Here is a 13979-nt window from a genome sequence, read left to right as displayed (position 1 = left end):
TAGTTATGAATTAACCTTCACTAGTAAAGTCAATGGTACTTAAGGAAACAAGATATAATTAAAAGAGTAAAGCGACAATTTTATTCCCAACTAATTATGAACCAATATTAGAGGGTTAATTTGGATGTAATGATTATATCAATGGACGCATTATTATTATTATAAAGTACTCAGTAAATGAAATGTCTATAATTACAAGAGTTCAGTCTCATATTTATAGTGGAATAATCATGAGATTAATAAATTAAGATTATTTAATTAAAGATTTTAATTAATAATCTCAAATTTACTGGAGCTTGGAATTATAGGTTCATAGGTCCCCACAACGGCCCTATCAACACTATTCAATGCAAGAGTTGATATAAATAGAAAAATGGTTAAAAGACATATTTAAGAAGAAATTTGTTCTTCACGTCAAATATGCAATTATGTGATAATAGTGATTAATTAATTAATTACAAATTAGTTGTAATTAACAAAATAATTAATAATTAATTATTATATATTATTTCGAAATTATATTAAATAATTAATTCATTATAATTTTTGAAATTATAATAAAATTAATATTTAATTTTCAAAATTAGTATTAATTAAAATTGGTTTTAATTAATTGGTTGAATTAATTAAATATCTTTTTTTGAGTGGGAGATAATAATCTGATAAGTTCAAATTGGATTTGAATTTAAAAGATTGATAATTATTCAAATAATTAATTATATTTGATAATTAGTTAAAAATATAATTAATTCAAATTTGAATTAATTATCAAGTTGTTGGATTTTATCTGATAAGGTAGTTTGAATAAATAATTAAATAATTGTGGAAAAATCAATTATCCCAAAAATATAAGGTGCTACACGGACTGTGTGTGTCGTGAGCCACATATTTTTCAGGGATAGAATTTTCACTTTTATTTATTTAATTAATTAATTAATGGAAAATTCAAAAGTTAGTATTTTGATATTTTCATTAATAAGATAATTTATTAATTAAAAGATAAATTGTAAATTTGTTACACATTTATTTTTAAATTTAAATATTTTCTATTTAAGTTAGACTTATCAGAAAATAAAAGACGCTCTTTTATTCGCTCTAAAGAAAATAACGATATTTTTATATCTCTCCCTGAAAAAGATACAGAACCAATCTTAGGCCTATTCTCTTGATCTCATGTGTTGAGTACATCAAGTTGAATAAGAAATTTACCATCATTTATTCTCTAAGTGCCCACACACTTCTTGAGGTGTAGAGAACGTTGTGGAAGATATTGGTGTGAGTGCCTAGGAGCAGCTTGGATAGGAAGTTCGTTCAAATTACAAAAAGATAGCAAGGACACTTGATAGGAATCAAGATGTATGTTTTCTATTATTTTCTTGCTTATGATTAATGTATATATATTAAAGGATCCGCATATTTAAAGGTAGTTTAAATATGTTACAAATATTTTGTTGTACACTGGGTTAACCCACCTCCATTCCACTGCATATTAGGAAACTCGTTCCTAACAAATATCACATAATCACATAATTCCATAATTTTCCATCCCAACCCCCTAATCAAGGCCATATGCCTTATTAAGAAATTTGAGACGTTATAAGGAACCTACGTAGCAGCCACGTGCCAATACATGATTGGCCTTATCAAGTTTAATTTAATAAATATTATCAAAATTATTTTTAAAAATTAAATAAAACTGTAATCTTTAATTTAAAAACTTAATCCAGCGTAATCAATTTTTTTTTTTTTACTTAAAATTAAACACCAATGAAAAAAACTAAAAAAATTAAATTGATATACCCTAAAAACCTCATCATCTTCGTATCACCTTTGTATCTTCTTCTTCTCCTTCTTCTCATGATTTTTCTTCTTCTAAGGGTTGGCGGGAACTGAATGAAGGGACGACTATGGGTAGAAGCTGGACTCCGAAAGCCATGGGTTCTCGGTTCACACGGACCACGAGATCTGATGGAGAGGATGAGTAACTTAATTGGTTTTCTAGATTGCCTGTGGAGATGGTGATGGTGACGATAGTGACGATGGCGTGGCCAAAGACGCGATGCACATACCAAAATCGTGTTTCCATTCTTCCGACAGGATAGGGTTTTTTGGGTTTGGAGTCCTGATAACTCTACAAAATAGAGTTATTTTACCATATTTTATATGCTAATTGTTGCTTAGTTCTTGAGTTTTTGATTGATTTGTTAAGTTTTTAAGTAATTTTTAATTTATTGGGTTTATTTTGATTTTCTATATTTTTGTGTGTTTTTATAGTTATTTTGTTGTAAAATATTGTAGTTAATTAGTTGAATTATTATTATTTACTTTGAGAGAAAAAAATGTTATATTATTGAACATAAATGTTAAATATAAATTAAGTAATAATTAATATTTTCAAAGAATTAACTTGATTTATTTTATAGTGAAAATATTTTATTATGATTTATTTTATGTTAATTTTGTTAGGGAATTTGCTGTATTTTTGTGCTTGAAAGACAAGGATAGAAAGCTAAAAAAGAAAGGAAAAAAATGGTATTTTCAAGGAAAAGATATGAAAAGCTTGGCATTTATGAAAGGGCTTCAGCCTTCCCACCTCCTTCGGGCCCAAGCCCAGCACCAAGGCCTGCCTCTAGCCGAAGCCCAACCAAACCTCCTAGATCCTGGCCGAAGTCCACACGCCAGCACCTCCCTTCACCACCGAAGCTCCTAGGCCAGCCTCTCTAGCCTCCAGCTGCCTTCGGCCCATCCAGGTCCATCTGCCAGAGCACCTACCCAGACCAACAGCCTACTACCTTCGGTCCCAGCCCCTACCTCAGCTGCCTTTGTGCATTTTGAGCCCAACAAAAGCAAATTTGTCCCTTTGTCCCCTTATATCCAAAAATGTCATTTTTTACTCAAATTTTTCTATACATTTTACCCTAAAATCATCATTACACCCTATAATTTACCCATATTTTCCATATTATTATTAATTTAAATTTATTATTTTAACACTCTCATTTTGGCTATAAATAGGGAATTTTCAAGACCATTTGGGGGTGCTTAATTTTAGGAGTGGTTACACAAAAATTTCTACACTTGGAAGACCACTCCATTTTTCTTCTTCTTCTTCTTCTTTTTGGTTAATTTTCTATGTGTTTTTAGAGAAAAAATTTGGGGGTTTTTCCTCCAAATTTTCCTATTTATGTTTGTAATTTTTTGGTTTGTAATTTCTATTCTAGTTATGAGTTTCTATTCTTTTTAAGATTATTAAGGTGATGATGAAACAATATGTAACTAGATAGTATTTATGTTGTATGTTGATATCCCATTTTGTGCAATAAAGTTTATGGATTTTCTTCTTCAAATATTTTCTTTCATCTTAAATATTTTGTATTTTTTATTGTTAGAACATATTTATACTTTGTTCTTCATTAGTGCAAAAACATAATATTCTTTGTGTAAGATGTGTCATTAAATTGTACACATCCAATACTTAGAACAAAAATATTATGTTTTGCCTTATAAATAATGTTATTTGATTTTTTGTTGTTTCATTAGGTTGATTCACATTAAATAATTTTAAATTAAATTATACTTTTGAAAAGTGAAGAAAAACCCTATCTTTTTAGAAGTAATTTGTGCTTAAAATTATAAATCTATTTGGAAAATGATAATTTGATTTTTTTTAACTATCATTAAAACTTGGGAATCAGTGTACTTATAAATATTATTGAACTTATATGTTGTGGATTCTAATACCTTAATAATCTTCTTTTACCATCTTAATTACTATTAATTTTTTTTTATATTGTTTTTAATTTCTTCATTATTATCTTTTATTTTATTTTCATTATACAAAAATCTCATCAATCTTTGGAGCTAGGTTAGAATTTATTAATTTTGATTTAAAATAGTTTTCTTTTTTATTTTAGATAACTCATTTGGGTTCGACATCATTTCTTACACGATCACTATTCTATATGAACGATTCGTGCGCTTGCGATATAAATATTTAAAACATACCCTTTTTGAGTCCATCAAGTTTTTGGCGCCGTTGCTGGGAGTTGCAAAAAAAGAAACGAAATTTATCTCAAGGTTAGTAAATTCTTCTACTAGTTATTTTAATTTTTGCACTTAAAAAAAAATATATCTACATATAAAACTAAAAAAAAAAAAGATAAAAAAATTTGGGACGGTTCTACCACCAATAAAAAAACTTACTTATTTAGTTATATTTATTGTTTTTTTTAGTTGACGGCACTTGTGCCTCCTATCTATCTTTTTAATTTTTATAGTTGACGGCACTTGTGCCTCCTATCTATCTTTTTAATTTTTATAGTTGGCGGCACTTGTGCCTCCTATCTATCTTTTTAATTCTTATAGTTGATGGCACTTGTGTCTCCTAATTTTGTGGTAATTTTATTTCATTTATAACTTTGTTAGTTGAAGGCACTTGTGCCTCCTAGCTTTTGTGTTATTATTATTGTTATTTTGTGATAGTCGATGGCATTTGTGCCTCCTAACTTTTTATTTTATTATATTGTTATTAGTTGATGACACTTGTGCCTCCTAAATTTTGTTTAATGTCTTAACATTGTTTTTGTTCTTTTAATTTTATTTATTTTTTCTTTTACCTTAATTGTCATAAAAAAAATTCTTGAGTTTGTCATTTAGTTTTTAACATATGAATCATTTTTATTATAGTTGAAATTCTGAGTACAACTATTATGTGCAATCAAATTTAAATTATGGAGAAACTAATGATATGCATGATTACGGTGAATCATTTGATATCCCATTTGCCCCCACCTATAATCCAAATTTTCATGGAGTCATACCCAGTCTCCAATAAATCAAGGGCATGAATTCAACGTGCATAATCAAAGTCATGTCCAATCCGACCTATCATATCTCATTCAACAAGAAACGAGCCCATCTTTAGAGGATACCCTACAATAGTTCATGCAATCAACCTACCAAATCTTACTAGCCCAATCTCAGCAATCTCAAAAATTGGGTCAATAGTAGAACAACTTGCAAGTGTTATAGAGTCGGAAAAACAAGTTTATCCCAACCAACCCATTCCCAATCCAAATAGTCAAATTGAAAGTAAAAAAGAGAATGAAGTTGTTGAAGAACTTGTAATATGCATTCAACCCCCTAATAAAACAAAAGAGTTGAATGAAATAATTTTTGAGGCTCATGAGGAAAATGAAAAAGATATAATTATATCTCAAGAGTCCATAAATGAACAAATTTGTATATTTACTCAAAATGAAAAGGAGTCTAATATAGATATGCAATTTTCTTATTTTATTGTTATTCCATTAAAATTGCATATTTCTAATTTTCTTGTAAGTGTGATGTAATCAATTATTATTTATGGCATTTGCATCAAAGTCATAACTCACCCTACTAATGAAATTTTACACCATCGATTGGGTGTAGGTTGAAAAAAAAATTATAGTCGAGCTAAAGACTATAAACTAAAGCGATTTGTGGGAGGCAACCCATACTTTCATGTTCATTTTATATTTTACTTTTGTTGTGTGTTATGTTTTATGTTTTTCAAATTCCAAAAAGCTTGAAGGAAACTTCTTGCCCAAAAAGAAAAGAAGAGAAGAAAACAAAGGAGCCAAATCAAGGAAGCATACATCCAAGGGAGTAGTTCTTAACTTTTTTCATTTTATTTCTCATTGAGGACAATGTTTCATTTAAGTTTGGGGGTAGCGTGTATGTGTTTTTCTTGGTGTTTGTGTATTTTTCTTTGTGTTTTTGCATGTTTTTCTTTGTTGTAAAATTTAAAAAAATATTGATGATTTTCATTTTTTAAAGATAAGAATTATGATTGAAATTGTTCTTAGTTCTTAGAAAAAATATAAATAATTATTAAGCTTTACTTTTAATTTTTAAGTTAGTCTTGTTTAAATATATATTTTTCATGATATGTCACTTTTCTATTCTATTCGAATTTGTGATATTTGGATATAGTTTATTTAAACATTAAATTCTTTAAATCTCTAAAAAAAAATGAAAAATCCTAGAATTTGCTTGATTATCTCTTGAGATTTAATTTATTTTTGTTTGCATAAACTTGTCTAAATGTTCACATGATGATTTGATATTTTTGTGTTTGTATGTTAAGTATCTATTTTGAAAACAATTTTAACTTTTCAAATTAATTACATAAGCTTTACTTTTATTTTGTGATTTTCTTTGAACTATTTCCATTATGTAATTTTTGACGAAAAATATTAGACATCACCAATTAAAAAAAAATGTGTGTGTTTTTAATTTTTCTTTTGCTCGAGGACTAGCAAAATATTAAGTTTGGGGGTGTGATAACTCTACAAAATAAAGTTATTTTACCATATTTTATATGCTAATCGTTGCTTAGTTCTTGAGTTTTTAATTGATTTGTTAAGTTTTTAAGTAATTTTTAATTTATTGAGTTTACTTTGATCTTCTATATTTTTGTGTGTTTTTATAGTTATTTTGTTGTAAAATGTTGTAGTTAATTAGTTGAATTATTATTGTTTAGTTTGAGGTAAAAAAATGTTGTATTATTGAACTTAAATGTTAAATATAAATTAAGTTATAATTAGTATTTTCAAAGAATTAACTTGATTTATTTTATAGTGAAAATATTTTATTATGATTTATTTTATGTTTATTTTGTTAGGGAATTTGGTGTATTTTTGTGCTTGAAAGACAATGATAGAAAGCTAAAAAAGAAAGGAAAAAAAAATAGTATTTTCAAGGAAAAGAAATGAAAAGCTTGGCATTTATGAAAGACCTCCCACCTCCTTCGGGCCCAAGCCCAACACCCAGGCCTGCCTCCAGCCGAAGCCCAGCCAAGCCTCCCAGTTCCTGGCCGAAGCCCACACGCCAGCACCCCCTGCACCACCGAAGCTCCTAGGCCAGCCTCTCCAGCCTCCAACTACCTTCGGCCCAACCAGGCCCATCCGCCAGAGCAGTTGCCCAAACCAGCAACCTGCCACCTTCGGTCCCAGCCCCTACCTCAGCTACCTTTGTGCATTTTGAGCCCAACAAAAGCACATTTGTCCTTTTGTCCCCTTATATCCAAAAATGTCATTCTTACCCAAACTTTTCTACACATTTTACCCCAAAATCATCATTACACCCTATAATTTACCCCTATTTGCCATATTATTGTTAATTTAATTAATTTAAATTGATTATTTTAATACTCTCATTTTAGCTATAAATAGGGAATTTTCAAGACCATTTGAGGATGTTTAATTTTAGGAGTGGTTACACTACAATTTCTACACTTGGAAGACGAATCCATTTTTCTTCTTCTTCTTCTTTTTGGTTAATTTTCAATGTGTTTTTAGAGAAAAAATTTGGGGGTTTTTCCTCCAAATTTTCCTATTTATGTTTGTAATTTTTTGGTTTGTAATTTCTATTCTAGTTATGAGTTTCTATTCTTTTTAAGATTATTAAGGTGATGATGAAACAATATGTAACTAGATAGTATTTATGTTGTATGTTGATTTCTCATTTTGTGCAATAAAGTTTATGGATTTTCTTCATCAAATATTTTCTTTCATCTTAAATATCTTGTATTTTTTATTTTTAGAACATATTTACACTTTGTTCTTCATTAGTGCAAAAACATAATATTCTTTGTGTAAGATGTGTCATTAAATTGTACACATCCAATGCTTAGAAGAAAAATATTATGTTTTGCCTTATAAATAATGTTATTTGATTTTTTGTTGTTTCATTAGATGGATTCACATTAAATACTTTTAAATTAAATTATACTTTTTGAAAAGTGAAGAAAAATCCTATCTTTTTAGAAGTAATTTGTGCTTAAAATTATGAGTTTATACATTTTTAGACCCTGTGTTTTGACAAATTATTTTTGGACCCTGTGTTTTGTAAAATTGTTCAAATAGGCCCCTAAACCTGATTTTGATGAATAAAAAATTGAATATAACAACACAGTTTTTAGACAGAATGAATATATTTTTGTTCTGAGTTGTTAGTTTGATAAATTATTTGTGATTTTAGTTCAAAAAACTTTAATCGAAATCGGGTTTAGGGGTCAATTTGAACCATTTTAGAAAACATAGGGTCCAAACAAGTAACGAGACAAAATACAGGGTTTAAAAATGTATAAACCCTTTATAAATCTATTTGGAAAATGATAGTTTGATTTATTTTAACTATCACTAAAACTTGGGAATCAATGTTCTTATAAATATTATTGAACTTATATGTTGTGGATTCAAATACCTTAATAATATTCTTTTACCATCTTGATTTCAACTATTAATTTATTTTTTATATTGTTTTTATTTTTTTCATTATACAAAAATCTTATCAATCTTTGGAGCTATGCTAGAATTTATTAATTTTGATTTAAAATAGTTTTCTTTTCGATTTTAGACAACTCCTTTGGATTCGACATCCTTGCTTACACGATCACTATTCTATATGAACGATTCGTGTGCTTGTGATATAAATATTTAAAACATACCCGTTTTAGGTCCATCAAGTCCAAAGGGATGGGGTTTTCTGGGCTTGGAAGACTAAAGGAGATGCTCCATGCCATCTTAGCAATGGGTATGAGCCCAGAACATATCCATATTTGATTTTAAATTTTTTTGAATGTTTTTCATTTGGATTTGGTTTGATGAAAGGGTTGTAATTGTATTTTTGTTGTTGTGTTTATGTATTGGATCATAGATTTGAAATTGATCATGGGTTGGGTCTTGAGTGTTTATGATAACATCAGGTCTTTTATTCAGTTTATATCCGTGTTCATGTGTTCTTGAAGATGAACATCGTTTTTTTATGTTTTTTAATTTTTAAAATGTTAGTATTAAATGCATATTAGATTATAAATAAGTTTAAAATTTAATGTTTAGATTTTATTCTAATTTAATTAAAATCTAGATCTTTTTTTAAAAAAATTAAATATTAGATTCTTTAATTAATTTTAAAATATTTAAATTTAAAAAATTATAATATTTATTAAATTAAAAATGATTGGGCCAATCAGGTACTGACATGTGGCTACCACTTAGGTTCCTGATTAGACTTAACAGTCAGGGACCAACGTCTGCACCAAAAGTATAACAGTATGTATTTTTTCCGCCAAAAAATGTATATAGGTACTTAAGTGCAATAAAACAAACAACATAGGTACTAATGCCGCAAATTTCTTATTTTTAAATGACGATGTACATTATATGTTAGGAAAATATATGTATTTTGCCTTAATGGAAATAATAATAAATTACAACTCTATGCAATATATTACAAATAAATAATGATTGATTAAAAAGAGTTACAACTCTATAACTGAAAATTACAAATAAACAAAGAAAATGAAGAAGATGAAGAAGAAGAAGAGAATAGTAAAATACAACTCTAAGCAAAATGTTACAAATAAAGTAAAGTGTTTGAAACAAAAGAAAAGAAAAGATTACAACTCTTGAACAAGAAATACAAGTAAATAGAGAAGAACAATATAAAGACGAAAATCAATCGAATGAAAGAAAGGAACAAGAAACAAAAGATAAGCAACTCTCACTCACACTACCAAAGTGAAGAGTGTTGGGGATTGCCAACTTGAACAAGGTTTGAAACATTTGTCCACAAGCTTATTTCCTCCTAACTCAAGCACTAAGGGATCTCTCACAGATTATAGGAAATGCTTTTTGGAATTATCAAGCCTCAATGTGTTTTTAGCCAAGTGTTCTAATGGATAGAAATATTGTATCTTACAAGTGAGCTATAAGCTCCTATTTATAGAGTTTAGAGACACCCTTTGAATTTCAAATTCCACCAACCCCATGGCTGTTACCAATGTTTAATTGGATTAATATGGAATTAAAAATGAGATTTGGGAGTTATTTGGGTTTTTTGAGCCGTTCAACAAAGATTGAAAAAATGGTCAGTTTTTGGCCTGTGGCCGCGACCACTAGTCTCTGTCCCACAGGCTGCGACCACTGACCATTTTCAGCACTTAAAATTGTGCTGTTTTTCCAAATGGTTCCAAACCCTCCCAAATGATTTTGTAACCCCCAAAACACATTATTGGGGTTAAAATCATATCTCTAACAGCCATTTCTCAAATGACTTTATGAAATTCATCTCAATATTGTGTAACAACAAATTTACACAATAAAGGGTAATATTACAAATTTGTAACACCAAATATGTTACATTATTTGGATATATCTCATATATCTAAATATTGTAACTCTCTATTATATGTTACAATATGTGACACTCTTTGTCACATTTATTTAATCTAAAACATTATATTATAATATAATATAATATAATATTACATTATATTATAAAATAATATAACATTCTCCCACTAGATTAAATAATTATCTATTGTAACACTTATTTAATCAATCATTATATTTTGAAATATAACATATCCCCCACTTGATTAAATAAGAACTCTCTCTTATAGGAGTCATTGCATTAGTGCATAAAGCAAAGTGTTTTTCAACTTGAACTTTACTATAGTGTAATTATCACAAAAACATGTCGAAAATTTGGTTGCACTAGGCATTGAACCATCTTTTCATGATAACAAATCGGTGATAACACACACACCTTTGCGATGTTCACTTGAGACCTCTATGTTTCACTTTGCACCGTTAATGGCCATATGCACTTTCCATTCATGGACGTTCTTGAGAATACTCCCAATTCTCATGAGAGGTAGCACCACCCTTAGGTCCATATAGGTAAAATTCTTACAGTATTTTGTTACCAAATATACTTGTCTTTATAAGACTGAATTCTATTAAAAATCCTTTCGGTTTTAACCCTCTACTTGGTAACACGCAAGTACTCAATATCTCAAATGGGACGTGTTTTGAGTACAACTAATATTCACTTGATTGACTTGTTATTACCTATTGAACCTAACACTAGTTGAATAACTAGTGTTAAGATAGGTTACCATCAATCGTGAATCTCTTTAGGGAGTTTAAGTCCCATCCCTCGAGATGATGCAGCCACTAAATCCCTCGTTAGTGGCTTAGTGAAAGGATTCGCCAGATTTTCACTTATTCTCACATAGGATATTGAGATGACTCCTCTTTGAATCAATTCTCTTACATATCCATGTCTTAGACTAATGTGTCTAGACTTCCCATTATACACTCCTTTGTATGCTCTAGCCAATGTCGCTTGGCTATCACAATGTATCGATATAGTAGATACATTCTCTTTAATTAGGGGAATCTCTATCAACAGACCCCTTAACCATTCGGCCTCTTTGCCGGTAGCAGCTAGAGCTATGAACTCTGCTTCCATAGTGGAATGAGATATACAGGTTTGTTTCTTGGAACCCCAAGAAATTGCACCTCCACCAAGTGTAAATACCCAACCAATTGTGGACAAGTTGTCCCCAAGATTGGATATCCAACTTGCATCTGTATATCCATCTAATATCGAAGGAAATTTGGAGTTGTGAAGGCTTAGTCCTTCGGTTTCTTGAGACAACCTAGGACTCTTCCAATTGCCTTCAAGTGATCCACACTTGGATTACTTGTGAACCTACTAAGTTTACTTACCGCAAATGCTATATCAGGTCTAGTACACTGGGCAGCGTACATTAGACTCCCTATAGCACTAGCATACTCCAATTGAGCCACTGCTCTTCCTTCATTCTTCTCTAGTTTTACACTATGATCGAATGGAGTATTGACATCTTTAACCTTAAGATGGTTAAATTTGTTCAATACTTTCTCAACATAGTGATCTTTCCCTAATGCAAACCCTCCATTATGTTTCTTTACTTTGATACCGAGTATGGTATCAACTTCTCCAAGATCTTTCATCTTGAAGGTTGATGATAGAAACCTCTTCGTTTCTTCTATCCCTTTCCTGCTATTACTTAGAATAAGCATGTCGTCCACATATAAGCAAACAATGATCACATATCCCTTACAAGTTTTGGAATACAAACACTTGTCTCCATTGTTATGTCTAAACCCATTAGACATGATGGCTTGATCAAATTTCTCATGCCATTGCTTAGGAGCTTGTTTCAATCCATATAAGGATTTTACAAGTCTACAAATTTTATGTTCATATTTTGGTAGGACAAACCCTTTAGGTTGTTCCATATAGACCTCCTCCTTGAGGTCACCATTAAGGAATGTCGTTTTGACATCCATTTGATGAACATACAAGTTGTGTATAGAAGCTAAAGTGAAAAAATTCTTATAGAAGTTGTTCTTGCAACAGGCGCATAGGTATCGAAATAATCCATACCCTCTTTCTGCCTAAACCCTTTAGCTACTAATCTAGCTTTAAAGGTTTGGATGGTGCCATCAGTGTGGTATTTTTTCCTAAATACCCACTTACACCCAATTGGCTTAGACCTCGATGGGAGGTCTACCAATTCCCAAGTGTTATTGGAAATAATGGAATCCATCTCATCATTGATGGCTTCTTTCCAAAATGCACTATCTCTCGATTGCATATCTTCTCTATAAGTCTTAGGATCATCCTCAACGAGAAGTACAATAGGAATTTTCCTAATGACTTCCTCTCTATTTCCTTCTACCATGTAGAATGAAATTCGTTGAGAATCTATCTCATCCACTACTAGACTTTTATGATTTTTAAGACTTTGACTTCTTCTAGGTTCAAAGGGTTGCTTTACATCCTTTTGAGAATTCTCCTCTTGAGAATCAACTTTGGATGTAGAAGCTTGAGAATTGTTCTCATATAACAAATTCTCCTTTAGAGATGTTGAAGCTTGAGAATTATTGTCACATAACATATTCTCAAAAAATTCAACTTCTCTAGATTCAATCACAACATTAGACTCTAAGTCTAATAGCCTATAAGCTTTACTATTGTTGGCAAAACCAACAAAATCACACTTTATGGCTCTTGAACCTAACTTTGTTCTATTAGGTTCATTTTTCTTGCAATATGCAAGACACCCCCACACTTTGAAGTACCCTATGTTGAGTTTTCTTCCTTTCCATAACTCATATGGAGATATCTCATTTTTATTCATCGGTATTCGATTAAGAATGTGACAAGCGGTTAAAAGCACTTCACCCCATAAGTTGAAGTTCAACTTAGAAAACACCAACATATAATTTATCATCTCTAGATTGGTCTTATTTTTCCTTTCGGCAACACCATTGTGTTGTGGTGTATAAGGTGCAGTGCACTCATGAATTATACCATTTTCTTCACAAAATGTATTGAATTCATTAGAGAAGTACTCTCCTCCTCTATCACTTCTTAGCACATTAATCTTTTTATTTAGTTGATTTTCAACTTCTAATTTATACAATTTAAAAGCATCAAAAGTTTCATCTTTATGCTTTAAAAGGAACACATAGGTATATCTACTAAAATTATCTATAAAAGTAAGAAAATACCTTTTACCACCTCTAGTTAAAACACCATTTAATTTACAAAGATCACTATGGATTAAATCTAGTAAATTAGATGATCTTTCTACACTAGGAAATGGTTTCTTAATCATTTTCGCCTTAACACATGTTTCACATTTACCATAGTTTTTAATATTGCATGCAATCATACCACATTTTACTACTCTTTTCATGGTTGAAAAACCTATATGCGATAGTCTAAGATGCCACAAAAATAAAGAATCACACTCAACAATATAGGTGGAATTAGTATTTTTATTAATTACATTGAAAGTAACATCATTGGTGCGAAATTTAACCATTCCCTCACAAGAGTACCCTTTTCCCAAGAATACATTTGATTTGGTAAGTATAAGTTTACCGGACTCAAATACGGCTTTAATGCCGGGCTTGCCAAGCAAATCACCACTTACCAAGTTTCTACTCATTTCGGGAACATAAGGTACATTCACTAATGTAACTTTCTTGCCAGAGGTGAAGTAGACTTCAATAGTACATTTGCCAAGTACCTTGGATTTTCCCTCATTGCCCATTTGTATCTCATGGTTGCCCTTTGACTCTTCAAAGGTC

Source organism: Humulus lupulus, chromosome 1 (assembly GCF_963169125.1).
Source record: "Humulus lupulus chromosome 1, drHumLupu1.1, whole genome shotgun sequence".
NCBI classification, from domain to species: domain Eukaryota; kingdom Viridiplantae; phylum Streptophyta; class Magnoliopsida; order Rosales; family Cannabaceae; genus Humulus; species Humulus lupulus.
This window is presented reverse-complemented; position numbering follows the sequence as displayed.